The 27801-nt window shown below is 46.3% G+C and overlaps 2 long non-coding RNA genes across 4 annotated transcripts; one reads left to right on the forward strand and one right to left on the reverse strand.

Moving 5' to 3' along the window:
• The first annotated feature begins 3441 nt into the window (after positions 1-3441).
• On the forward strand, positions 3442-6414 carry LOC311446238. The gene is made up of 4 exons (XR_014698811.1): positions 3442-3935; positions 4086-4302; positions 4516-4534; positions 5596-6414. It is a non-coding gene; the product is annotated as an uncharacterized lncRNA (long non-coding RNA).
• A 1392-nt stretch (positions 6415-7806) lies between these two features.
• LOC311420658 lies at positions 7807-14796 on the reverse strand. 3 transcript variants are annotated; one of them, XR_014684452.1, is made up of 4 exons: positions 14594-14796; positions 14141-14233; positions 13398-13502; positions 7807-8150 (listed from the first exon to the last, which is right to left on the reverse strand). It is a non-coding gene; the product is annotated as an uncharacterized lncRNA (long non-coding RNA). The 3 variants fall into 3 exon arrangements; XR_014684453.1 differs by lacking the exons at positions 7807-8150; positions 13398-13502 and adding an exon at positions 13824-13962 and having other exon boundaries at positions 14642-14796; XR_014684454.1 differs by lacking the exons at positions 7807-8150; positions 13398-13502 and adding an exon at positions 13824-13962.
• Between the last annotated feature and the right edge of the window lie 13005 nt (positions 14797-27801).

Here is a 27801-nt window from a genome sequence, read left to right on the forward strand (position 1 = left end):
TGCTCATCTGAGGGTAAGGCCTGTTTTGCTACCATAGGAGGATATTAAATTGATTTTATGTGACTTGTTCTTGACAAATCAAACCTGGCTGTAATTCCCTGGCTCGTTATCTCCCAGGTGCTCACAAGTGGTTTGTCTGTTAATATCTTCTCCTTCTTTTCCAGGTATTTCAGGCTGCTGGCTGGTCGATAGATCCCCATTTCATCATTCCTTTTTTAAAGATGGGCTTTGCGTTTATTTTTCCAGACCTCCAAAATTTTATCCATTCTCCACACACTCTCAAAGATAAAAGCCAACTGCTCTGAGATTGATTCAGCCTCCTTTGAGCACCATATAGCAAATGCTGGCAGGCCCAGGCAATTTGAAACCCTCTAATGTACCTAAGTGCTCTCTCACCCATTCTTTCTCTGTTGCGGAGTAAATTCTTGACCCTTTGTCACTAGAGCTGTTTGCGTTAACCATATCATTGTCACCAACTCTTTTAGTGAGGGCTGAAACAACAGCAGATGTCTTTTGTCTGGGGCATCATTACTCAAGCCTTCCTCAGCCCCTTGGAGTAGCAGTGGGCCAGGGAGGACTCTCTTTGTCTTCATCCCAGTACTTATTTCATTATAGGAAGTTTCCTTGTTAGTCTTTACATCCCTCACTAGCTGTATGTCCTGTTGTGCTGATGGTGCTTTGATTCCTCCCCTTACCTCTTCTCCCCTTTTGTATCTGCTCTTAATAATCTGCCTGGTTAAAGGTCACCTTTATCATTACTCTGTCTGCCTCACACCTCCAAGCTGGGAATTTGACAGTACCCAGGCCATCGTCTTTCTGTCTCCTGCAGGATGCACCCTTTGTCCCCTGGTCCTGAGCTCCCTGCTGCAGAGACAGCAGGTTTCCTCAGTACTGCTTTGGCCACAGGTCAGCCAAATCACATTTAGGTCTAGTTTTGTGCCCATCCAGCAAACACACATCAACAGGGGCCAGGACCTTGGTCTATATAAAGCCTTATCTGCACCTGAAGGGTGTGCTGCTATGAACTGCAATTTAAATGTGCACAACTAAAATGATGCCAAGCCAAGATGGATGCACTTATTTTAATAACGAGAAACAGTAACAGGCCCAGGCTAAACACACACGAGTTATTTTTACTCTTAAACCAAAAGGATCCTCAAGGCTTGGCTCGAACCTAAAAGCACGATGCAGCTAATGCAACCCTTCCAGGTGGGGTGGGGGGCAGATGAGGGCACCCAGCCTCTTATGGGCCCGCCATGGATGTGTTGCTGCTCCTGATGGAGGAGATGAGGGGTACTTGTCACACCAGTGCCACTGCTGTCCAGAGCCACACTTGCTGTCTCTGCAGCACTCCCAGGAAAGAGGACAAAAAGTGGCACTTGTTATGGCTTTAAAAGTCATCGACTCCTTCTGTTCCCAGCAGGGTAGGAAATGGAATAATAGGAACCAGGAGCAATCAATCCCAGACTGTTAAATAATGGCACTTTGATAGGACCATTACATCAATTAATTCTAAAATGATCATTCAGTTTTAGGACCATGTGTTGAGCTGCTGTTTGAGCCTGTGTTTCTGCTATCTCATCCATCACCCTATGAGACAAACATGCCCCGAAGGATGTCAGCAGCCTGGCTGTGATGGGAGGTGTCAGCATGCGGACAGACCCTTCAGTGCTTTGCAGGCTGAGCGCCTGGAGGCACTCAGGGGTGGTGGGCAGATAGGCCTTGGCACAGGCTAATCATGGTAATGAAGGAACACATATTGTACATTCCTTTGTTATTCATAGCTGAGATCCCCTCGCGTCCCATCCCCTCTTAACGACTTCATGATGATGATATGGTCATTAAAGTTGGTTACTCGCTTAGGGCTCCTGCACATGAATTACGAGAGTAAAACATTAAATGGAGAGGTTCAGAGCTCTTGCAGGGCCGTCAGCTCTTCATGACTGCTAATTAATCCAGGGTGTGATTAACTACAGGCAGTGACACTTGTGTCTGCTCCTTTCAGAGCTGTACTGGGAGCCCAGCCGTGGGTAGAGTTAGTGCATCACCAGACTAGGAGCAGATCATGCTCTGGGCAAGTCCTGCTTGCTTTGTGGTCCTTGGGCATTAACTCACGTGGTCTTCAAGCCATGCTGAGTAGTTTGCAGCAAGAGCTGCTGGGCTTAGTGCCTGAGCTGCATCCCTAAGGTGTCTCACCAAGGGTTGTGGCTGCTGTGAGAAGGCTTAGCTCTGGACGATGGATAAATCTTGTTACATCCATAATAAGTCATTTTTCTGGCATTACAATGAGTGTCCAAACTGTGGAGGGCCTTGCTGGTCGTCAGGATCCAGCTGAATTTGATCAAGTGGAGCAGGACACAGGTGCCTGATCTCTTCATGCCCCGTGTTCCCCTTTGCAGGGGCTGCAGAGGGATGTTGACATGAATACATTGTGGAAGACCATTGGTGCTCTGCTCCCATGGGGCTGAAAGGCACAATGACCCCAGTGGGGCTGGCTGCAGCCCCCTGCATGGGGCATTCTCTGGGTTTTCCCTGAGCCCGTGCTGCATCACACACCTCCATGCAGCACGGGAGCCGAGAGGATGCCGCGCTGCAGGCGTGTTGCAGAACCCACTCACAAACTCTGCGTCCCTCAAGGATCCTGCCTCTTCATCTTGGTTATAGATCCTTTTGTTTCCTCATCTGTAATATTTACGTCTGACCTTTGGCACTCAGACATGTGTGCATGAGCTGTGGAGGAAAAACTGATGAAAGATTCCAGAGTCCTTCTGGGCCATAGGGGTGTACAGTGCTGCAGAGAAGTCTACCAAAGTACTATTGATTTCTCAAGGATCCCCTTGGGTTAGCTATGGCCTCATCAGTTTCAGAGAGAACTAATGGGCTCTTTCTTCTGCTCCAGGGTTATGAACTTGTCTTGCTGACAGTCTTCTACTTTGCTGGGATGGATTCCTGGTATCTTTGCTGGGATTTAAATCAGGCACACCCCATTTGTCTGCTACCCCATTCCCTTCCCTGCTCAGTACTGTACAGAGGGTAGTTTTTCCCCTTTTTTTCTCATCCCCACTCTTCTCCTGTGGTTGCCAGATCCATAACCGAGCACACGGAGCACCTCTGCTCCAAGCTGGCACTGCGGCAACGTGCCCTGGGAGCAAGAGCTACCGTGTGAGTGCAGGTTTAGTGCTTCTGCAGAGTAAAACAGCGATGATCCACAATGCCTTTTGTTCAGCACTCGACACTGTAATGTACTGTATGAACCCTGGAAAAAAGTGTTTGGCAAAAACACAGCAGTATGAAAACAGCACAATTCCTCAATGGATGCTCCCAGTGACCTGTGCGGTGACAGTCGTTAAATAAAGGCAGTTCTCCAGCACTGCTGTCGGACTGCTCGGGCTGTGCACAGCTCCAGAGCAGCTCAGGATGCAGTGCCTGTGCCTCCCCCAAAGAACCTGCACCATGGCTGTGCACAGAGCTACTATGGACCAGAAAATGGCAAAGCAGAGTTTGGGGCTCCAGCTGGACCCAAATGCTTCCAGAGTGTGCATCTCTGCAGCTCTTTCCCAGAAGAGAGGAAAAGGAGAGCAGGTTGGAGACTTCCCACTGATCCAGCGCTGAATTAGCTTCTGACCTGTTTGGCTTGTTAACTTCTCTGGACCTTACAAGGTGAATCCATGAGGGACCACAAGACCCACAGCATCTTTGCAGAAAATCATGTTCCAGGAGCTTTTTAAATGGGGCTCTTCACGGATGGAGTGAGTGGAGTCAGCTGGGCCAGGACTTGATTTAACCCTTGGTTTAGAGTTATTAAGCTCTGATTTTACCACCTTGCAAATACTATGAATCTAATGAAAACAGGTCCCTAGGAAACCTGGGAGATGAGTGAATCTTGTTGGGGCAGCTCTGAGTCTTGCATTGTAACTCTGTCTTTGGACTCAGAGGCCGGTCTCTGTTTTCATGTTCTCTGTGATACATTAAGGGTTTTAGGCTGGGCACTGCCCACAGTGGCACCCCAAAATACTGGAAACATATCCAGCCATAGGAGATAGAGATTACAGAAAACCCCTCTAATCTGGTGTTTTCTTCTTCAGGGATCCCAAGAGTGGGTGAAATAAGTGTGAAGAAACCAAGCCCAGGAGCACCAGGCAGGATGGTTCCCATCCCTGCAGAGACCACCAACGCAGGTCCTGTGTCCTTCCTTGGTGGTAGAAGACACTTCTGGAGAGTGCTGGCCAGGTGCAAACAAAGGCTTTAATTTTGAGGACCATCCATCCAGAACAAGCTGCACAGGTGTAGTTTGGACCACAGGTGAGCTTGTACGATATTTGCCCACTCTCTTAATCCTTGTGAGGTCTCATATTTTTATCACAGAGTACATAAAATGAATTCAAATAATGTAATACATATATTTAATGAAAATTAGGTCTATAGTTTTTAAACTTAATGAAAAAAAAAAGAAAAGAAAAAAGATAGCTTTAATACTGAAATTCCTGCAGCCCTCCCTTATTTCTATTTCCACAGTTGCTGATGGCAGGGTGTCGTGGTTCCGCTCGAGTGGGCAGCCGAGCTCCACCACAGCCGCTCTCTCACTCCCCCTCCTCAAAGAGGAATGGGGAGAAAATATGTGAAAAGGGCTCAAGGATTGAGATAAGGACGAGAAAATCACGCAATAATTATTGTAACGGGCAAAACAGACTCGGCATAAGGAGATAGTAAGATTTATTGCCTACAACTAACAAGCGAGAGAAGTGAGAAAACAAAGGAAAAAAAAAAAACAAAAGCACCTTCCCCCCCCATCCACCCTCTTCCACCTCCTCCCCCCGAGCGGCGCAGGGGAACGGGGAATGGGGGTTATGGTCAGTCTACAGCACTTCTTCTCTGCCGCTCCTTCTCGGTCACTCTCGTCCCCTGTGCTGTGGGGTCCCACCCACGGGATGCAGTCCTTGATGAACTGATCCGGCGTGGGCTTCCCACAGGCAGCAGCTCTTCCAGAACTGCTCCAGATATGGGTCCGTACCACGGGGTCCATCCCTCAGGAGAAAACTGCTCCAACCTGGCTCCCCTACGGGCAGCAGCTCCTGCCAGATCACCTGCTCCTGCGTGGTCTCCTCTCCACGGGCTACAGGTCCGGCCCGGAATCTGCTCCGGCAGGGGTCTTCCACAGGCGGCAGCCTCCATCAGTGCAGGGCCACCTGCTCCACCGTGGTCTCCTCCACGGGCTGCAGCGTGGAACCCTGCTCCACCGTGGTACTCCATGGGCTGCAGGGGGACATCCTGCTTCACCATGGTCCTCACCACAGGCCGCAGGGGACTTCTGCTCCGGCGCCTGGAGCACCTCTCCCCCTCCTTCTACACTGACCTTGGTGCAAGGCTGTTCTCTCATTCCCTTGACTCTCCCGGCTGCTGTGTGGCGCAGCGTTTTTCCCTGTCTTAAATATGCTCTCACAGAGGCGCAAAACAACATCGCTTATTGGCTCGGATCTGGAAAACAATGGGGCCCTTCCCAAACATGGGGCAGCTTCTAGATCTTTCTCACAGAAACCACCCCTATGGCTCCCTGCTACCAAAACCTTGCCACGTAAACCCACTACACAGGGACAGGCATTGGCAAGGAGCAGCTGGAAGCCCCAGGACAGGGCTGCCCTTGTTTCACCCATGAGGAGAGGGCAGCCCAGCTCTGCGTGCAGGGAGCATCTCTCCTGGCTCACTCCCCCCTGCCCCTTCCACCACCTGGGCTCAGAGCTTGAGCACCAGCACAGGAAGGGTCTCCAGTCCCACCAGTCCCATCACACCTTGCCAAGGCTCCAGTTCTGAAGCAGAATACTTGTCCTACCTTGCAGAAACACCTCTAAGTGACTTCCACTTCTGCCTGCAAGACATGGAGGCATGGGATGGTTGATGGTTCCCTCCACGCCGGGAGCTGGGGTCCCCTCAATGTGTTCCCCAAACCTGGCAGGCCTTCAAGGGCAAAACTGTCAGTCTCAAGAATCATCGGTGTGTGGTCTCCTGTAGGCAGGAAACAATTTTTAGAAAAGAGAAAGCTCAACATGCTTCGTGCAGCCCTTCTGGAAGGGTGTAGTGTATCCCTGAAACTAATCTTTAGCATCTATTTGGTTGTGCACCAGTTAAGTCCAGAGGAATACAGCCATATCAGCTTTGCAGTATAAAAGTAATTTATGAATTTATCCACTTCTTAACTTTCCATGTGCTGTCACATTTTTATTTTATATACAAATAAAAATATATTGGTGAGGAATGAAGTGTAATAGCTCCAGAATGGATGAAAACAATTTCACCAGCAGAGAATGAAGTGCAGGGGCTCAGCTGCATGTGGGAATCCTTGGTCTCCTGTTAGTCAGCAAGGGAATGAATCCTTCACTCTAACTAAATAAATAAAGAGACCAACTGCCTTGGAAAGAATAACATGTTGTATGTCAAAATATATTTGAATGGGCCCATGCCAGCATCAAGCTATAAAACACGGTGGATGGAAGCTTAACTGCTCCTGTTTTCGGGAGCTCTTGTATTTCTCTCTTCTGCAGAGATGTTCCTTAAATAGGTAAGGAGTGAAAATGAACTTCAAAAAGCTGCGTGTGTGGCTCTGTGCCTTGAAAGAGAGGAGAGAGAGATCAAAAAAAAGTTGATGGAGCCTGTGAAGGCAATACTGCATGTAGACAAGGTGCTAAAGCACAGGCAGTACTGGTAGGTGGAAGAGGGCAGGATGATAAATCCCATCAGCTGTGCTCAAGCTGCAGGCCAGCAGCAGGCCTGCAGCATCCATAAACATACACGAGCAGGTTCCTGGGTCACTGGTGTTGAGGAAAGTGGGGATGTTTGATCTGTGTAGGCCAGTGTGGGATGTTGAAGCACACCTTGGGGTCAGGAGGAATGGCCGCAGTGTCTCAGAGCTCTGATTGCACCCTGATGCAATAGTGTGGGTTAATTCTTGTGTTATAGGATAGCCCAGGCATGAGAGAACAAGACCCCACTCAGGCCAGTGGGTTGATCTCAGGCCAGGATGGAGAGCCAGGAAGGGGTTTGTAGGGTACTCACAAGCTGACTGCTTCCTACTGGTAAAAGAAGTAGTTTCACCCTGGGACCCCTGCACTGGCAGCAAACAAGGTTAGACAATCATGACAATTGCATTGGGGTGGGAGGGGGCATTTGCCTAAATCATGAAGTGGACCAAGCTGGGCAGAAGATGAGTAGAAGGGAGAGTACAGATTGCAACCCAAATGGTCATTAAAGGGGTTCAAAGCTCCTACAACTGATCAGGCAGGAGGCCCGGCCGACAGAGATCCTGGCTGCTAAATGAAAGGGGGATGGAAATTGGATAATCTGCACCAGCTGCTTGTATTTTTACAAGCTCATTCACTTCAGAAGAAATCCTCGCAGGCTGGACGGTGGCCAGCTCCTGCTACTGAAGGGAGCATCTGGAGGCAGTCCCAGCAGGACGCAGACGGAGGACCTTCCCTGTTTTCTTATCACTGTTGTGAAACAAACTGTCGCTAAAAGGGAAGCAAGGCGGGCGACTTCTGATGCTTAGGAAAACAAAATGCCTGAGACGTGAGCACTGATTCCTGCAGTAAATTATCACCTCTGAAAGGCTTTCTCATGCTGTCTGCAGGTCTGCCTCCTGCACAGCATGCTGCAGTTGAGAAGGACCTTGTATCTGTTTACAAAGTTTGCTAAATAAATTAAAAGACAAAACAAAACAAAAAAACACCTGGACTGCTGTTTTGGGTGGAGAAAGGGCTGCGTTTTTTCTTTCTGCAATTTAATCCATTTTGGTTTTAGGTTTTAATAACAAACAAATCTATATGTTCACTACTGATTACTGCCCATTTAAAGATATTCAGGCTGCCCTGCTTGTTAAAAACTCTTTCCCAAGGAAGAGAGCCCCATGGAAGGCCATGGATTTGGTCTTTTCCAGGCCTCCAGAAACCACTCCTTCTCTGTGTGCTCTTGGAGATGGGGATCATCAGGTCTGAGACTGCTCAGATCAGCCTGAAACACTCTGGGCTGAATTTTGTTGGGTTCAGACAATCTAAGAGTAGGAAAACTTTCATAATTCTTCAGTGCTTACTTCTTTTTCCATTTCAGCCCCATTCCCACGGCTTTGCCACTCTTGTTAGCTGCTGGAGCAGTCTGGCTTTCTGCAAAGACAGAGGAAAGGCATTAAGAGCTTTGCTTTGTGTCCTCTACTGGGAGCTTTTCCTGCCTGCTGAGCACCAGGCCAGGTTTTTCCCTGAACTGCCTCTCACAGTTTATGTGCGTACAGAGCAGCATCTCCTGCTCTTGATGTCCCCAGCTGATTGTTTCTTCTTTCCTGCCCTGCCCTTTCTTTTCACACCTGCAAATCTTCCTGTTATTGTTTCACTTTTATTTATTTATTTATTTATTTATTTATTTATTATTTTTTTCTCCTCAAGTTGACCCAGTTTCCAATTTCTCTGAGCAACTTATCTGCATTGGGAAGGTCTGCTCCAAAACACCTAATACAATTCACTTGTGGTATTACCAAGCCTCTTTAAGTGCTTTTCCCCTAAGGTTATTGTTTTTTTTTTTCATGAAAACTTATCAGGCATACTTTAAGGCCACTGTCTTATGTTATGTTCCCTCCTCCCTCTTTTCTTCACAGTGTTTATCATTTCATGGCCATTTCTGAGCTCTCTTTAATAAATTCCCTTGTTTGCAGCTGCTTGATATAGAGTGCAACACCTGGCACCCAGAATTGTCTTCAATTCCTGAGGACAGAGAGTGGAGCTTTTAAATGAGAACAGAGGACAGCAAATTACCAACAGCAACATATGAACTGCAAATAATGAATAATGAAAAGCAAATATTTGGTGAGGCACGCATGCACACGTGCGCACACACACTCACCACAATTCATGAATGAATAAAAGCAAACAGCCACTCCCGAAATACCTCAGCAAACAAAACCGGTTGACATAAATATTTGCAAATAGCACATCAGAGGCTGAGCCAGAGGGGTTTGCAAACATGGCCTGAAAACATGCAGACAGCCCTGCCCTACATGTAGCTTTATACCTGGCACTCCTGTCTTCTCACCAGTTACATCCCTCCCCTCCTCTCCTGGAAAGCCATTGCCAGTCTTTGTTCTTCTTTGCTTGACTCCCCAAGGAAGAAATTCCCAGTCCATAATGCCAAACTTCATGAAAGCAGGAGGCAGAGGGATGAGATTATCAAGAGCATCAGTGGGAAAGCACAAGGCTGATCAGGCAAGACCTCATGAGGCTGAGGATTGGTGCACTGGAATGGACATTTTTCCAGTAAAAAGTGCAAATTGAGATTGTCATAACTGAACTTTTATTGCCAAAATGCCCATTTTCATTGACCCAAATGGCAGCAACCAAGATACCATCCAGGTACTGCTTCCCATCAGCTGGTGCTTTTTGGCCATCCAGGCCTCAGCCTTGCATGTTACTGCCTTGCAGGGCTGCCTTAATTAAAAGAACCCAAGGTACCCTGACTGTTGAATGTGTAAAGATCAATTCTTAGGGGTTTCTTTAGGCATTTGACTTTCAGCCCAGTACGGTCCCTGGGAAAGTGTTCGAAGTGACATTTTTGGGCCAGTGCCCACACAGATTACCAAAGCTGGCAGAGATTCTCTGGCTCTCTCCCACCTGCCTGCATTTTATGTCCCCTATTTACAAGGTCTATGCACAGCTCTCACGTGCCAATTGGGCTAGTTTCAGGACATCTCTGTTTGTCAACATCAGTCCCACTGGAATACCAGTTCAGAAAGATGGGAAGAACCATGGGGAGATGTTGCTTGTCCAAAGCTGTGCCCCACTCCATGGCTGAAAGTGGCATTGCAAGCCCAGGGACACATTTCTGCAGGCAGGCTGCCTGCTTCTGCAGCAGCATCCTGCCTTCTGCTTTGGGTCCAGATTCCGGATGCACTGTGACGCAGGATGCACCGCTGTTTGGGCAGAGCATCAGCTTTTTCTGTCTCACACTTTGCAGATGGTAATTAATAAAGCTGTTGCTATTATGATTTGTTCTGAAAATGAGAAAGTTCAGATAAACAGAGGTGTGGTGTCTCAATTTTCTTGATACTATTTTTGAATGTGTGTTTCCACTGACTAAACTGTGCAGAGAGTTGAAGCTGTGTGAGGAGCACAAGGGACATACAAAGCAGAGAATGAGCACAGATCACAGCAGAGGATGTTATTTGTGATTTCTTCCATCTTGTAGTGACCCTGTGATCAGCTTGTCAATGCTCTTCACTAAATAAATCTGCTAGCTTTCTGTGGGTGGCAGTCAAGTAACAATTTTCATTTCTCTCCTCCTTCCTTACCCAAAGAAAATAATTTTTGGGAACACGCCTGAGTTTCAGAAGTCTAAAATTGTCTCAAAATTCCACATTTCACAATGTGATTTGTGTCTCACCTTTATCTCACTTTATAGGGTCTTCATTTTAATATTATTTTATAGAGCAGTGATAGAGTGGCAGAACGTGTATGGCTGTCAATGTCATACAGAATAACTGAGTAAAATCTGTTAAGTTCTATGTAATTTTATCTGTTTTTATTTTTAAAACCATTGAGAACCCTCTGCTTTTTCCCAGAGGAAGGTGTCTCCTGGTCACTGGGATGAGTCAGGCTGAAAGGCACAAAGTAGTCTTTGGTGTCATCATTCAGGCTCAGCTCCTCTCCCTCCAGCATCTAATAACATCTCTTTCATCCTTCCCTACAAGCCCTTTCATTTTGCTCATTAACTTAGCAGCTTTGGGCTGTCCCATTCTCATTTTAATGAGATCTTTCTTTATACTGGTAGATAAACCTGTGTACATCATTAGGTTCATGAGAGCTTGGTCCAAAGCCCCTGATGAGGACTGATTCCAAATGATGCTCTGTGCCCCAGGAAAGCAATATCACTCAATGTGATCAACACTTGGCTTGAAACAACATCAACATCTCTCTGCCCTCCATTTATGAGTTTGTCCCAAAGCATTCAGCAGGCTATTTCCAGGTCTACTGTTAAGGGCAGACCCTTTTAGGATTTACACTACTTTTAGGATTTACATTATTTCACCCTGGCCTTTGCTTTGAGCACAACAGCCCACCACACATAAACACTGGTCCTGCATAAAGTCCCGACGGCAGGTGTGGCAGCATTTTCCATCATGATTTGCCATTTACTCACCATGTCCTCCAAAAGCTGCGAGTGGCAGCTCCATCATAAGGAGAGCCATGAGGTGGCAAGTCGCCAGTTTAACTCTGGAAAAACTGGACCTTTCTGAACAAATTCCTCCAGCTTTGTCTGACATGTCTTGCAAACTCAGTCTGACTCACACCTTTCAAAAAAATAGTTTTCTATATGTATCCTGAAGGTACCCAAAGACATTGGTTTCTTGAGTTCCTTTTCACAGGGGTTTGGCACCAGGCTGGCAACTTGCTGTTTCAAGTAAAACTGATTATACGTATCAGAATGAAACACAATCTCACTGCTACCTTCGTTATTAAATATTTGGTATTAAACATAATGATCTTGTTGATTCCTGACTTTGTATGGCATTTAGGGATGGAGTCCCCAAACCTTTGGGGCTTTGCTCTTCTGTACTGGGAAGGCCTTAGCAGTTACTACTTGCTGTGATGAATACAGATGAGAAGGCAGCATCAGTACTTCACACGTTACCTTTTCCGGAACAAGTAATTTCCAACTTTCCTGCCTTCTAACAACTCTAGCGATTATCTCATTGTTAAGCACACCAGATTATGACACTGGTTTAATGTGTTACACTGGTGATAATAATAAGCAGCACGGTGCATCATTAGGTCTTAAAATATTCACTCAAAAGAGGGTAAAACACTCAATTTTACAGAAAACCAAGGCATAGAATAATGACAGGCTTGTGATGATGCTTCAGAGCAGCTGCATAATGTGGAGCAAAAACCCAAATTTCAGGGTCAGCTGTCACATTAATTGGTCTCTCTTTGGCAGGGTTAACATGGTCATGGTCTCATTGCACTGGCCATTGCATAAATCTATTGTCAGACATAGTCCCAGCTCCCCAGTGACTGTTTGTGCAGGTTGAAATAAGAGAGGGGCATGTGGTGACAGAGCATGAGGGGCAATAGCATTACAGCTCCCTGGACAGGTACTTATAGCTTACTTGTCTTTTAACATGGACATTTCACCCTGTCCCTGCTAGAGATGCCCACCTATGCTATCACAGTCAGCATTTCTAGAGAGCCTCTCTGACTTTTTGAAGGGCAGCTTTGCAGATTGTTTTCATGCACACACACACACAAAAGACAACAGAACAAAGAAAAAACCCTGCATTTCCTTCTCATGCACACCTGCCTCATGTAGGAAAAGTAAAAAGATCCTTCAAGGAAAAGGGAAAAGTTCACACTGTTCTGCAAAGAGAAGATTCAGTTGGGCAATTCCCAAAGGATGGCTGTCCCCTGGTGATAACCCTGGGGTGCTGTACTGCAGTACTCTCAGGTGCACTGTGCTCCCCATGGCTCATTTGGATGCCTCTGATTGCTGCACAGGTGCTTTGGGTCCCATTGTGAAACACACAGTCCTCACAAGCAATGAGACATCACTCCTGGTCCTGGTCCCCACTCCCAGGCACAGCCACATGGAGCTCTGCATCTCCCCACCATTGGGGTGTTTCTCTTCTGGGCAGCAGGAACAGCTGCACTGCTCTGTCACCCTGGCATTAGCTACAAAAACACCCAGGGCAGTGAAATGGACAGACACTAGTATTGTAGATTGTTTTGGGGGCAAATACCCATACAATTCCTAAAGTGTTTTACATATTAGGTAAACCAAAACTGGCCAAGGATGCATCCTGCTACATTGCTGCCACCTGGCCATGTATATACCCTTATTCCAAGCACCTGCTTCTAGGCAAAAGGGCTTCAGCAGCGGTAATGGAGGAGACCAAATGTTGCAGAACTGGGGTAAAATTTCTCCATGCAACAAGACCCCATCAGGCACACAGATCACTTACTCGTCACATTCATTAGCCTCAGCTGGGAGATGAGTGACATTTGTTCTTACCTCAGGAAGAATTTTACCAAAGAAAGGCCAGAGAAATTATGACATATTTCTGGAATGAATCAATCACTTTAATTAGACCATCCAATATACCTGGAAAAAATCCCGGAGATGTTTTCAAGCACAAAACCCTTTGTTCATTGCGGGACCCAAATGGCTCATTTTTTTTTTTCTTCGCCATCTGCACTCTCAGTCTGTTGGAAGCCACCACCTCTCTTTGCACCTTAGCCTCACTGACACCATCACACTCACACCTATGACAACAGTGTTTGTACAAATAATTTCTCTCATTCTGTTCCAATCTTGTCTATCTTTATACTTTCCTTTGTTCTCCCAGCTAGAGAGAGCAAGCAGGATCTTACCTCGTATGCATCCATCTGCTCCAAATACTGTTCCTTCCCTTGTGCTTGCTGCCTGCATCGCAGCCATCTCCATAGTAACTTGGGAAAATGTCTTCTCTCCAGGACCTGGACAGAAGAAACCGTGAATGCCACTGGAAGACCCAGCAGACAGCAACAAAGACTAAGCATGCCTTCTCCATCTCAGGAAATACATGGGGAAACCAGTTATTTTAAACAATGGGTCAGCTACCTCGTTAAGTGACATAGCTGGGACTGTCTGTAGGAAAACTGAGTTATTTTATAGTCCTTGACTATAGTCCAGGTTGCCAACTGATATTTCTAAAGAGTAAGAGCCAACCTTGAGAAGAAATCTAGCAAAGGATGGAGGGATGATAATGAATTTCATCCTCACAAAGAGCCGTGATGCTGAACGGATTTGCTAAGGTGAAAAAAGTAAATCAAAAACCACCAAGCACTGAGTTGGAAGGTTCAGAAGAACAATCCTGAGGTTTGTAGCAGGATGTCTGAAGCCAGAACAGGAACTTGCAGGAGCACTACTTCATACGGACTTGTTCCTGGAGAGAACCTAGATGAGACGAGGATAGGGGAAAGCATGAGGAATAGCCAGAAGATTGCTCTGACACTAGAAGCACTTCACAAAACAAAGAAAAACAAAGCTGATTTGTCCACGCTTACTCACTTTACATGTTGCTTGTCTGCAAAGCAGTTCCTACAGCAGTTAGGGGCACCTCTGTGAGCCTTACCTGGACCACACAACCCTGCTCGTACCCCATCCCTGCTGGGGATGCTGTGCCAGAGGAAGAGCTCTTGCTTGCAGGGTTGTGCAGAAATCGCCCCTGGAGCAGAAAGGAGAAGATACCCACCTTTCAGATCTTCCCTAAAGCTCAGAGTTCCCCACCTCTGCTCTGCAGCAGAAAGAAGCCCCGGCCCTGAGTGGGGAGGCACAAGAAGGGCTGTGACAAGCAGGGGTGTTGAGAGGATGTGGCTGCCTCAGCTGATAAATGCACGAGTGTGGGAGAAGGACACCTTTGCAACCCTCTGAGCTTTGTTAAACCTTTTCCCCCAAGCCTTGGTGACCATTTCCTTCTCCCTCTTTCAGGGAGAAACTCCCCAGAATGTTCCCATGAAGTTTTGTAGGGGCAGAGGTGAAAATAATGGTGATAACATCCCACTGACAACCCTTGAGAGTCCCTGACCCATCTGATGTGGAACAGTGCTCTTTCTTAATGGCTTGGACTCATTACTCCCTCATTGCTCAGGTTTCTTTGTCTTTCTCTGCTGCTCTGGGTGAGGCATTTCGTGTCCTGGCCTCCAGCTTCATTTGCAGTCCTTGTAGCAGCACCCAGCCCAGCCTAGGGGGATCTGGGTGTGGAAAATCTGTTTTCATCCTGGTTAAATATCGATGCAGCCCTCTGAGCCCATCATTAGATGCTTCCTGTAGAGTCAATATAAGCCGTGGAGACTGGGTGCAATTAATTTCAATTAAGGTGATTGGCTACATTTGATCTGATGAGTCACTGTCCAAAATCTCCTATTTTTTCTCCACAGGAATAAGGGGAAAAAAAGGGCACCCTGGGTGACTCTGTGTTAAAGCTTCCCGTTGACTTTTTTCTCTTTGACTATGGTTTATAGCCATACAAAAAATGACTCTTTCATCTAACTAAGGGTTTAGTTAACATATCTCAATTGTTCTCTGCTGGAAGGACAGGTGCATGAATTCATTTTAAATTAGAAGTTGGAAAGAGGTGAAAATCCCATAAAAAATAAATAGGCTGGAACAGGGAAGTGCAGAAACAAAGGGAGAAAATGCAATGGCATTCGGCTTGTATAATGCAAATGGGTGTGTTTGCAGAATAAGCACCACAAGAAAACAGTTTGATCATCTTTAAATCTAAAGGTGAGACTGCGTGGCAGGGTAGAGGTGGCAGATGGCAACAGGCAGTGCTCAGATCAGTCCCAGCACAGCGTAAATAGCCCGGAGACAGCAGGGCTCATGCTGGGAAGCCCGGCTCTCAACTGCCTTGGCAGGAGACTTGGGCAAAGTGGTGAGGATTTCCAGACCAGCAGCACCCACAGCACTGAAATGGGGAGAAGTGAGAGAAAGACACGGATGCATCTGGCTTGTTGAGCACACAGACTGAGCTGGGCTGAGGAAGGGGGAATCCATCGGCAGAAGAAAGGGTTTTCTTTGTGCTGATACACAGGACATGGACAGAAAATAAAACACACTCTTTTACCGAGAGCAAGGTAATGAGCAGAACCATTTTCCCATGATGTATAGCTGTGGCTGGAGGTCTGTTTGTTTGCCATTTCTCTAAGAAGGAGGAGGAAAACAAACACCGGGGTGGACTTCCCAGTAGTACGGCGCCGCAGGCTGTGGGACTCATTTTGGAGAGAAGGGCAGGTTATTCCATCACCTGCAACGCTGCAGCCCAAACGTCAGCAGGATTGGCCTCCCCAGGCCGTTAGGGAAGGACTGGACCATTTCGTGGAGCTTTTCTGCCTCCCTCCTTTGAAGCCATGGCTGTGGTTGTTATTTTCCCTTGCAGATGTCTCCAGCAGATTTTTTTTTTTTTTGTTGCCCATGAAGCAATTCATGTGAGCAAGCTAGCTGTGTGGGGTGGAAATTTATTTTACACTTAAACAGCTAATGTTTTGTCTGTACACATTTCCATGGGGACAGGCAATAAAGCATCTGGGACAGCCCCTAAATAATGGCAAGATTGTTGCTGGGTACCCAGGGATTTCACTGAACAGATGTGGCAGGAGAAGAACAATTTGTAAATGGGTTGATGGTAATTAGTGTCTGGTTTTTCCACATGATAGTCCAGGCTGATGGTGGGCAGCAAGTTCAGGTGAGCAGCAAGGAAACAAAAACAGCTTTTGCCATTGTTTTTCCAGGCTAGAGGAGCTGAGCTACCAAGATTATTAAGTAAAGTTATAGAGAATTTTTTGGTCATTCTCTCCCAATTATTTTTGCAGTTTTTAGGCAGGGGTTGTGACTCTGCACCCACTCTGTTTAGGGCCGGTCCCTGCAATGGTGGCATCAAACCCTGCGACTGAGTGGGGTTCTGCATTCAGAGCAGCACAGCAAAGTCCCTGAGCTGTACGGGCTTGTATCATGGTCCTTTGCCCAAGGACCTGGACAGGAAGGCAGGAGGCAGAGACGTGGCTTTCCCTTTGTCTTTCCAGAAAGGATTTGGTTGGGTTTTGGCCACCAATGCTGCTCTGCTGGATGGTTTGGACACTGCCTTTAGTAGCAGTCCCATAGCTGCTCTCATGTTGTGACCGCGGATTTGTACCGTGTCTACTCCACCATCATCCTACAAGGACACAATTAAAGACTCACCCCCAGTGCTTCTCCTTGGCCTGTTTTTGTGTGGCCGGGCCATCCATTTTTCTATTTCTGTGACTCCAGCAATGCCCAGGACTGATTTTGTCCCTCTCATCCTTGCAAACTGACCCAGGAGGCATGGTGCTCGCACACCAATCTGTCACTGATGATCGGTGTCACTGGCACAGGTGACACCTGTCCAGACAGGGCCCTGTCCTTTCCTTTCCTCCCAGTCATGACCCCAAGAGCACACCAGGCCCTCTTCCTTCTGTCTCCTGGTGGATTTTGGAGGAGAATGGCTACTCCTGCCTCAGTACCCTTAAATCAGGGTGGTTGACAGAGAACTTGCTCAACGTCTTGCGAATCCCACCAGGACTGAAAAAGAAGTTCCCCAGGGTAATGTCTACAGCTTGTCCTGCCAGAATGGGTGTCCCACGTGCTGTGCTTGCACAGAAAGGGCAAAAAAATCAGTGCCCTGGGAGGAACGTGTGGTGCGTGGGGCTTACAGGGACTGTGAGGGCAGGAGCCTAAGGACCTGGGTACAACTGTTCCCCACCTGCCTTCAGATCTGTGCTGGGAGCGCAGGGAGTGAGGAAGAGTAATGATTTCCTGGGAAATGGAGTAAAAATCCTGCAAGGTAATATAAACCCAGCATGAGTAATTGAGTCATGTTTGGCAAAGATTGAGTCTGCTGTAAAAAAATCTGTCACGCTATTTTTGTAAATAAGGGCTTCTGCCTTCTCCCACCTCATGGACATGGTCCATGAGGCTGTGCTGGTCTCACCCTCACACCAGCAAGATGCTGGGGTCCTGTCCATGCAAGCTGCATTGTGGACATCATCTGTCCTCCTCCTTCCCCCATGACACCACTCTTCTGCGAGGGGGGATGCCTTTTACTTCACCAGGGAACACAAGCACCTCTGTTTAAAAGCCAGGGATAGCTGAAGACTTATTTTCTTCATTTAATTCATGTGTACATGATTCCATAAAGTGGGGTGGAAATTAATTTACTTTCAAGTCTCCACACCGGAGGGAAAAGAAAAATAAATCAGCCAGACTATTTTGTTTTGGTAAAATAAAAATGTTTGATTCCAATTTTAGGTTTTTGCTTTTTGCAGATAATCTGAAATAAAATAAATAATGCAAAAACTAATTTGGAAAAAGAAAACAAAATGTTCCTTTCTGAGAAAACCAAAATATTTTGGGTTTGTTCAGTTTTTCTTCTGAGTTAAAAGCTGAACAGTCTTCCACAAATTATTTGGCTTTCAGTACGGATGGTTTGCAGGCAGGAACAGGGTCTTCAGCAAATTTCTGTCAAGTGCTCTTAGGAATTTCTCTGTAATATCGCTCATGAATTGACCATTCTGAAATATTCAAGACATATCTGATGAAAATAAGAGAGAGGCTGTGATTTGGCAGCTTGAAACTCAGCTCAGGAACCTTATTTCCAGATGAAAATTTTCTTAGTGATGAAAAAAATAAAAATAAAAATCCATACTACTAATTTGTTCTCATCCTCCCCACTCTTCACAAGGAAGGTATCAGAAAAACAACACCCTGCAGAGCCCCAGGCGGTCTGGTGCTGAGCAGCAGCACAGCCAGCCTTTTACTCTAGAGGCAAACAGGGAGTTTGCACCCCAAAGGTTGCAGACAGGGACTGCCTGGGGAAGCACAACTGAGGGTGGTTATCTGCTCAGAGCCATGGTTCCTCTGAAGGAGGCCAGTGGCTCACACTCAAGGTGATCGTGGACATTGCTGCTGTCCACACCAAAAGCCCAGCTCTGAGACGCGAGGTGTGGTGCAGCAAGTCAGGTCCCTCAGCTCTGCCACGGTCCTCGTGGGGTCTCTCGCTGCCCCTCGAAGCGCAGAGCACACCTAAGAGGAGCCAAACGCATGCAGGACCTGGGCAAGAGGCAGAAGCTCTCCTGCTGGCCTCGCCAAGGCTCTGCTGCAGCCATTCCCCTCCCACAGGTTCTCTGCTCTTTATGCAGAGCTTCACCTACTTCATCCACATGCAAAAAGATCTTGCACAGCTGAAGACCTGGAAGATGGGATCAGTATGGTGTTTTCTCTTACAAGGAGCTCCAGCTTCTGTTTTTGCTGATGACTCTACACAAAAATGCCTTTGACTTGGCTAGGAGCTACCAGACACAGCTTTACTCCTTTTCTGGTCAAACACTGGAAATTTACAGCCATGCTGGGATACAGATAGAGGCAAGGTTAAGGAGGAGGAGGCTGGGTGATGTTGGTCTCCTGTTCCCCTCTGCACAGGAACAACCCACCCACAGGCTGGTTTCTTTGGTCCCCACCTCAACCTGCTGCCCTCAGACTGGGAGAGCAGGGTGCCAATGCCCAGCATCGCAGCCACTGGGCAAAGGGTGAAATGCTCCGAAAATAATGGACAGCTTTTTGGGGATTAGAATATGATTTGAAAGGTGCAAGGAGTGAAGTCCTTCTCCATGCCAGAAAGTGCTTTATCTTTTCTTCAGATTTACTTCGCCGTGGGGCAGCAAGGTACCTTAACTCTTACCCTCTGCCCACCACACAGTTACAGCCTCCTCTTCTCACCTCCTCCAGTGTGGGGTTGTGTTGTCCCTCCCCCCATGACCAGTCCCTTTCCTCATCACACACATTTCTCCTTGATTTATTTCCTTTTCTTCCCTCTCCATGCTGCAGACAATGGCAGCGTCTTTCCTTCCCTTTCTGCCCCAAGCTGCCTGGCACAGTGGGTCTGTTCGCCCACTCCCAAAACGAAGTGTGAGCACTTACCCCTGGTGGCATCTCAGAGCAGCGTGGGAAGGATGGTCTTTGTCCTGGCACCAGAGTTGGCTCTTCAGTGGAGATGGGACAGTACGGATCTGGTTTGGCACCGCGAGCTGTGCTTGTGCCACAGGTGCCGAAGTCAGCAGCCCTTAGAGGGCCTGGGGCTTGGAAGGTCCTCACAATGCCAGGAGCACCCAGGCACTGGGCTATACGCAGACATTATGGTTTGCTAAATCCTGTTATTTTCCCTCTTTCTGGCTGTTTCCTCACTCACCCATGCACCGTAAGAGCATCTGGCAGCACTGGCAGGGCATGGTTGGACCGGGTGGGGACGCGCCTGTATGAGGGACACGTTGAGATCCACGCAGGGAGCATCTCTGGGTGCTGCCTCCCAGGAACCAGCCGCAGCAATAATCAGCAATTAGCACAGCAGAATGAGAGGCATGGAGCTGCTCACGACTGTGTGTAATTCTTGAGAGCTGAAGGCGTTGCTCGTCCAGACAATGAGCAGATCATCACACATGAAGAATCGGATTATCTAACCAACTGGAAAAATAGAAAAGAGATTAGACTTAATAGCTCAAAAGGCAAAGTCCTGCCCTTTGGGATAACAGGAGGAGCTTTTTCTCTGAACTGACGATTCACCAATTAGACATAATGAAAGAGGGAAAAGGTCAGCATCAGCACGTGTTGGTTAGCACTAGTGTAACTATGGATTGATGGAGGGATGGAGCTCTAAAAGCAGTTGCTGTAATTTGGGGATGCTACAGAAGTACTTTCAGCAAAGTTAAAGAAGTAGTAGTCTACTATACGAAATATCAGTAAGAATTTGATTGAACTGTTGCGTATGGGTTTAGTAAAAAAAAATTAGTTTTAAATTGCATCAGGAAAGAGGAAGGCTGTTGAATCAGGCTGTTTGGGGGAGTGGAGTACCTCTCTTAGAAAAACACACTTTGAAAGCTTTGTTTTGTCAGTATAGCAAAATGACTTTGAGAAGTTGGGTGATGATTCTTTATAAATACATCTGGGGGATAATATCAAATGTGGAAAAGCTATTAAGGGATAACATGGAAATAGATCAAATAGATATAAACCAGTCATGAGTACACTGAAACTGGAAATTAGAAGATTTCTAACTATCCAAAGAGTGAAATTCTCAAATGCTTTCCAAAATCCATTTGTCTGTATGGAGATGAGGAGGGGGAGGCAGGAAGGAGGGAACATAAATTATATGAAGATGGAGCTCTAGATGAAAAGGAGCTGTTTGATAGAGTAGAAATTATTCCAGGGCTGGAAGCTAAAGGCCCTGGGCATGTGATTTATTGCTGTTACACTGGATGGAGATTTGATCACTGCGTGCCAAGTGCATTTGCCTGTGCTATATTTATATCACATTAATCCCAGATTTCAGTCTTCTGCTGGTCACTTGCATGGTCTAGGAATCCTTGTTTACTCCTCAATTTGCCACTTGACTTCTTGCCCTGTTTTAGCCTTCCTCTGAATTACTGCAAGTATTGTCCACAAAGGGTGGGTTCAGAGCAGGGTGCTCCTCTGGTTGACAGTGGTCGGAAAGCTTTCCACTTGATAGGCAGGATTACAGTGATCTTCATCTCTGAGATTAGGAAAGAGTTCCTCTGTCAAGAGCTGGGATTGTCAGGTTATTTTATTAATTTAATTTAATTTAATTTAATTAATGAAATGGTCCATTTCTTAACATCACTTCTGAGAAATTAATCTCACTGAATTCCCTGCTATTTCAGGAATCCAGGAGGCTGGTGATGGCTTGGTCTCTGCTGGAAAGTTTGACAGGGATGCATTTGCTTTCTCACACTGCATTTGTAATCTGCAGGGCATTGAAGTGAGATGTTTTGTGGGCTTTGGTGAGAGCTAGCATTTGAAGAGGAGTTCTAGAGACCCTTCTTGGTTAAGTTTTTGTTGCAAGACTGCCCGTGCTTGCAGAACACTGGACTGAGACCGGTTGGTAACTCAGCCTGTGAAAAAAATGGAACTGCAAAAGGCAGTAGGAAGGTGCTGTCTGCTCGTCTTTCTCCCTGGGAAATGGTTATTATAGGCGGTCTGTTAGGCCAGGATCCCAGCCCCTTCACCTGTTCTCGTTTGGGAGCAACACCAACGCCCAGCTCCATCTCTGAAGTCACATGAGGCTCTCCTCAAGCATATGCTTCTGTGTCCTGACTATCCCAGGAGTGATCTGGAGAAAGGAAAGGAATCAAGAAAAGAGGAAAATTGGCTTAAATGAGCTAAGGCAGCACTTTCCACCTGCTGGGAACAATTCATGCATTTCCTCCTGAGTTCATCCAGCCCTGGCCCCCTCCTGAAGCCTTCACATGGAGCCAAGCTGGGTTTCTAAAAGTGGGGTTGCCTGTTTCCTCTATCTCTGTAGCTCATACCCTTGTCTAATGTGGCACAAGAGCAATGCACAGGCACCACGTAATTAAGAACAACTGATCAAAGGAGCTGGAGCTGTCATCTGTGAATCTCACATCCCTTCTCCAGCACTTGTATACACTGCACACTTCTTGAGCAAAGCATCCTGTCTGTGGGATGCCCTTAAGCAACTGTGAGTGGCGCATCCTCCTCCAGCTGCCTCAGCAAAGGAGCACTCACTGCTCCTCAGTCAGCGATGATTGCATTTCGCAGGCACATTTGGGTTGGCAGGTGAGTGATGGGGAGACAAAAGCTCCTTTTGTGCTCTGACGGTGGCAGTGGGAAGGCTGGGGAAGGCGAAGGGACTGCAGCAGCATGCAGTCTTTCCTCTCAGCTACGGACAGATGATGACAAGAACAGTTTCAGGACTGCTGGGAAGGAATCAAAGTGGAAATGTCATACATGCTCCTGGCCCAGTATAAACTGGGATTCATTCTGAATTCTCCACCCTTCATCATAGGAGAGTTAGGTGCACTGGCTTGTACTGGTCCTTTCAAGAGTGGTATGTTGCCTGAGCTGCTGCCAGCTTCTCCATGCTCAGCTCTTCTTCCATGCACGGCTCCCTTTAATTTTGCTTTGTCTAAGCTTGGACTTTGCTCACTCATATTTCTCCTTTTCCTACAAGGGAAGCGTGGTCCTAGGGAGGGCTACAGCACCATCCCAGGTAGGCCTGAGACTGACAGACTTGGAGCCATGCCTCCCCCTCACCAAGTCATGAAGCCCCTTTCGAACTCAAAGCGTGGTTGCAGCTCTCTTATTTTAAACTCTAAATGCTTTGTGCAAATATTGGCTCAGTTAATAACTAAAACTAACAATAGCTATTTGTTTATTAACACCCTAGAATACAACAAAAGTTTGAGAGCTAATAATGAATAGGGAAGTGAATGAAGCAAGCAGAGTTTCTGCCTACTGGTTTTGTAAAAACCCAGAAAAGTCTAACGTCTAAAATATTCCTCTGTCTCCATTATTTTTTCTGGTTTTCTGAAGTTCAGCTGTTGACCTTGAGTGCCCCTTTGCAACTAGGCTCATAGGATCCCAGCGGCACCCTCCTTTATTTCCAGAATGACTTATCTTCCTGCTCAGAAGTGGGTCTTGTTCTTTGCTGACCACTCGTCCCACCTTCCATTGTCTTCCCCACCATGGCTGTGTGTACCAAAGCTTCTGCGTGACTCTTTTTCTCACCTGAACTTTGCATTTTCTTTTTCCTTCCTGGTATTCACACGTTGGGTGCTGTGTGAGGTCTGGGAATCAAAGGTTTCAGAGGGGCGTGATACACATGGATTCCCTCACTCCATGCCAGACAAGGTGTTGTTTCAAGTGTCCTGGCCAGTTCAGACCCACCTGGGACCTTTCCCATGTAATGCATAGTGGTTCATCCATCCTGTGTCTGTTAAAACCTTTTTTTTTTTTTTTTCTGAGTGTAGCAGAACACTAAAAATAAACCCATGGCTCTCAGGTGGATTTCAACTGCTCCCATTTTCCAGTGGGAATCTGCTTGTTTTGCACACTAGTATCAGTAATGAGCGGAGCAAATTTATAGCAAAGAAAACTTCCCAGCTCTCTAAATTATTATTGTAATGATATATTGTAAACCTGCACTACCAAACAATTGGCTTAGTTGTTTTACATTTATGGCAAAGATGATTTAGATCTCAAGTGGGAAATAAAATGCGAAGAAGTGAAGTTTATTATGGAAAAATACATTAAGAAACCATCTTTCAGGCAGAGTAGTGGGGGAGGTGAATGTGTACTGGTGATGGCTGTTTCAAGTGTCTTGAAATATGAGTTATCATTTCACCAGTTTAGCTGAGTATGCCTGTCAGATATCTGCGAGGCTGAATGCTGACCTCTAAAGCTGAACTTGCTCTGGAAGTATGTTAGATGTCTGTCATTCCCATGAGCTGCCAAGATCTATCTGGGAATTCATTGTGTACAGTCTGCATTGTACGAGGCCTTGCCAGACTCAAAATCAATACTTTGTGTGTGGTCAAACAGCGCTGACAAGGTCTGGTGTGGGAGACACAAAGTTTATTATCTGAACAGCTAGAAAATAAGTCTCTTTCAGTAGAAAATTATGAAAAAAAGAAAAAGGATCCCCAGCAAAATTCAATAGCAAATTTTGAATTTTGGATGTAAATCTAAATCTTTTTTTGTCCAGTGTATTTCTCATCTGAGATGCTATCACTGGAGTGTGCCTCAGGCTGTTGGTCTTATGGTTGTGGAGATTTTGGCACTGGTGAGGAGCTGCAGTCCCTCGCAGCACTGACTTGGTCACCAGGCGGCAGGAGGAGCTGCGACCACAGCAGAGCATGGGGACATGAAGAAGCTGCTACAGCTCTGGAGGCAATATCACAGCAATATTTCAGCTGTGGGGAGCTCAGCAAGAACATACTGTTTCCATGGAGCATATGCACATTTTACACACACAAAAAATTGGTTTAGACAAAACCCCAAGTTTCTTTCAAAACACATTTGAGGCAGAATTTTTAACCAGCATTTTCTGTATCATCACATCATCTGAGACTGCAGTGCCTTCCCTTTTTCCAGTGTCTACATTTCCATCTCTTTGTCTGCCTGCTGAGCCTACAGCCATTTTCTGCTTGTAGTGGATTCTGCTTTTTGCAGAGGACATAAAACACTGTGCTCTCATTCTCTCTATTCTCTCTCTTCAATACTCAGCCCTTCTTATTTATTTATTTATTTTACAGGAAAAAAAAAATACAAGTGGAGAATACTGCTTTTGCTTTTTTATGTATGAGAAATAAAGTAGGAAAGCAGTAGCAGACAGGTACAGAACTTGTATCCATTTAAGTGACACTAAACCTGCTCTTTCAAAGCATAACTACTATTGTCTATTAAAGTCACTTATGAACATTAGTAACACCACTCAAGAGCAGTTTGCTTCATAATTTAGCCCCACTCCTCTGTGACAGAAGAAGCAAATAGAAAAATGAAAACTGGTTGTGCACTATAAAACTCAATTGATGGAGACGTTCTTGGAAGGTCTGACTACAAGATGGGTGGGTAATTGATACTAGTGCACAACTTAAAAATGGGGGCAATGCCTGGCCGTGTTAATACATCTGCATTAAACCACTAATGTAGCTGTTGCTATGCCTACAACGGGTGCACCTGCGCTGGCAGCGATGCAGAGCTGGTGGTTATGGCTCTACCCTGGGTGTAGATGGCTCACACTCCTCTGGCTGGGCAAATGCCTCAGCCCCTGGAGCCAGGGGGAGCTCAGAGACACCCAAGAGCTCCCTGCTCAGCTCTCCTGTGAGGACTTTGTCTCCTTAGCAGTTTCCTCCCTTGCCCTACTCCTTGGCTTGGGAGGTTCCCACCATCAGAGCTGTCCCACTGACCTTCCAGGGCAGCTTGCTTGCTGTCCTGTGGTGAGGGGACTGCTCTCCTCACAGACACCTCATGGGTTTTGTGGGAATTTTTGCCCACAGTGACGTCTGTAAAGTGCATTACTGTTTATCTACATCCTTTTCTCCTTAGTCACGCCTAGAACTCCTTGTAGAGCTTGATATGTTGGCAGCTGCCAACTTTGTTCTGCAACTGCCATGGTGAATCAGTCCTCACAGACATATTTTTTCTTATCAGCTGCCTTTCTAGATGTATATTATAGTAAATTAGTTTAGAGACTTATCTGCTTCTGGGGAAAGGCATGGCTGCTGGACACCCAACTGTGCATCCAGTAAGGATGGGGTGAGACCTGACCACATGCTTTCCTGTCTCAGCACAGGAAAGACTTTTAAAAGATGCTTACTAAGAGCATGAGCCAGCAGAAAAAAAATAAATCAGAAAAAGCCAACAAATGTCTTGCAAAAGCAGCTTCCTCCCTGATAATCTGAGCCACCAAGTGAAACTGGATGTGTAAAGTGGCTCACGTGCTGATTTCCATATTTCTTTAAACTGGAGAAATGCCACAGGCCTGGTGGAAGGCTGGGCCTTTGTGGACAGTCAAAAAATTCAGGTGGACTGTATCTGAGCTGGCATCAGGACTGCTGTCATACACATGGGTTTTCATGAATGTGAATGCACTTACAAAGATGACAGGAAAAAGCCTGGAAAATAAATAACGGGAGATCACAGAACAGAATCATAGAATGATTCAGGTTGGAAAAGCCCTCTGAGATCATCTAGTCTATCCTTTAATTGAGTATGGACATGTCCACCAATACATCATGCTACCAAATTCTACATCTATGTGTTTCTTGAAGACCTCCACAGACGACACCCCCACCACTTCCCTGAGCAGCCTGTTCCAACGCTGTACAACCCTGTCAGTAAAGAAATTTCTCCTAATATTCAACCCAAACCTCTCCCTGGCACAATGTGAGGCTATTTTCCCTTGTCTTATCACTTGGTGCTTGGGAGAAGAGCCTGATCCCCACCTCACTACAGCCTTCTTTAAGGTAATTGTAAAGAGCAGTAAGGTTTCCCCTGAGCCTCCTTTTCTCCAGACTAAACACCCCCAGCTCCCTCAGCCGCTCTTCATAAGACTTGTGTCCCAGATCCTTTGCCAGCTTCACAGCCCTTCTCTGCATATGAAATAGGAGACAAATCTAGAACAAAGAAAATAAACATCTGCCTGTCCTGCATGGGGTAAAGAGAGTAGCAGAGCACCAAGAGAAGACACATATGCCCCCTTCATGAGCAAGTTCCATCTTAAAACTTGCTGCCTTTTTTTTTTTTTTTCTTGCTTTTTTATTTTTCTTCTTTCTACTCATTGCTATCTGTGAGGCTGTGCCAGAGCCTCATTACTCCAGCTGTTAGGAGCATTCTTCCAATTTCCAGCCTAAATTTATGTCTGGTCAGTTTATAGACACATATCCTTGTGATAATATTGCTTTTAGCTTAAATGGCTCTCTTCCTCCTTGGAGTTTCTGCCAGTGAATTTATAGAGAGCAATATCCCTGCTAGGAGGGCTAGATTAGGAAAAAAAAAAAAAAAAGGAAAAAAAAAAAAAAAAGGAAAAAAAAAAAAAAGAACACTTTCTCACCTCAAACTCTTTGTGTTTTTCACCATATAACATGTTTTTTCTCCATTGCTCATCATTCAAGGAATGCCCTCTTCAATTTGAGCCTTTCCTCATGACCACGAGTGAGCAGCAAGGGCACAACAAGAAGCAGATGGAGAGAGAGAGGCTGCTGCTTCCCTGCTGGAAATACTCTCCTGATTCATTTTGGACTGCATTTAAATGTTGGTTATGTGCACGACACCTTCATCCTGCGATCAGATTGCATCAAGATCCATTTCATAGGTCGCTGCTGGCTGATGAGCACTGGGAGAGTGGCGTGCAGCCATCCCTGGATCCCCATGGCTGGTGTCTGTGGCAGCCCGGCCACCCCAAAAGGCATTCAGTGTCCTTCAGGGTGTCACTGGGGACAAGCAGGGCCACTGAGCCTCTACTTGGTGAGCCTATGGAGCAACAGCGGGGCCTGACATTTAATTCTTGCAGAGGGAAAAGATTTTTCCATGGGAAGCCTGAAGAGTAGTACATCACAGCCTGGCAGTAATGCCATGGCCCCTTGTGCCCTTTATCATTGTCTCCTCAGGTATTCTCCATTTGTTTTTTCTCATTTGAGTTCTCTTTCCTGAGCTCACTGCTTCACATTCTTTTTCATTGAATTTTCTCTTACTCAGTTTGCAACATTTCTCTTATTTATTGAGGTTAGTTTTGAACTCCAGCCCTGCTCTTCAAAGTGTTTGCTCCTTACAGCAAAAGTTCACCCACAAATTTGTAAGTGCATTTCCTAGTCCATCATCCGTGCCATTAATAAAAACGCCGAACAGAACCTGACCCCTGCAGGGCTCCACGTGCAGTGCCGAGCCAGCTCGGCAGCACACCTGCAA

The sequence above is a fragment of the Aythya ferina genome (genome assembly GCF_964211825.1).
Source record: "Aythya ferina genome assembly, chromosome: 17".
NCBI classification, from domain to species: Eukaryota; Metazoa; Chordata; class Aves; order Anseriformes; family Anatidae; genus Aythya; species Aythya ferina.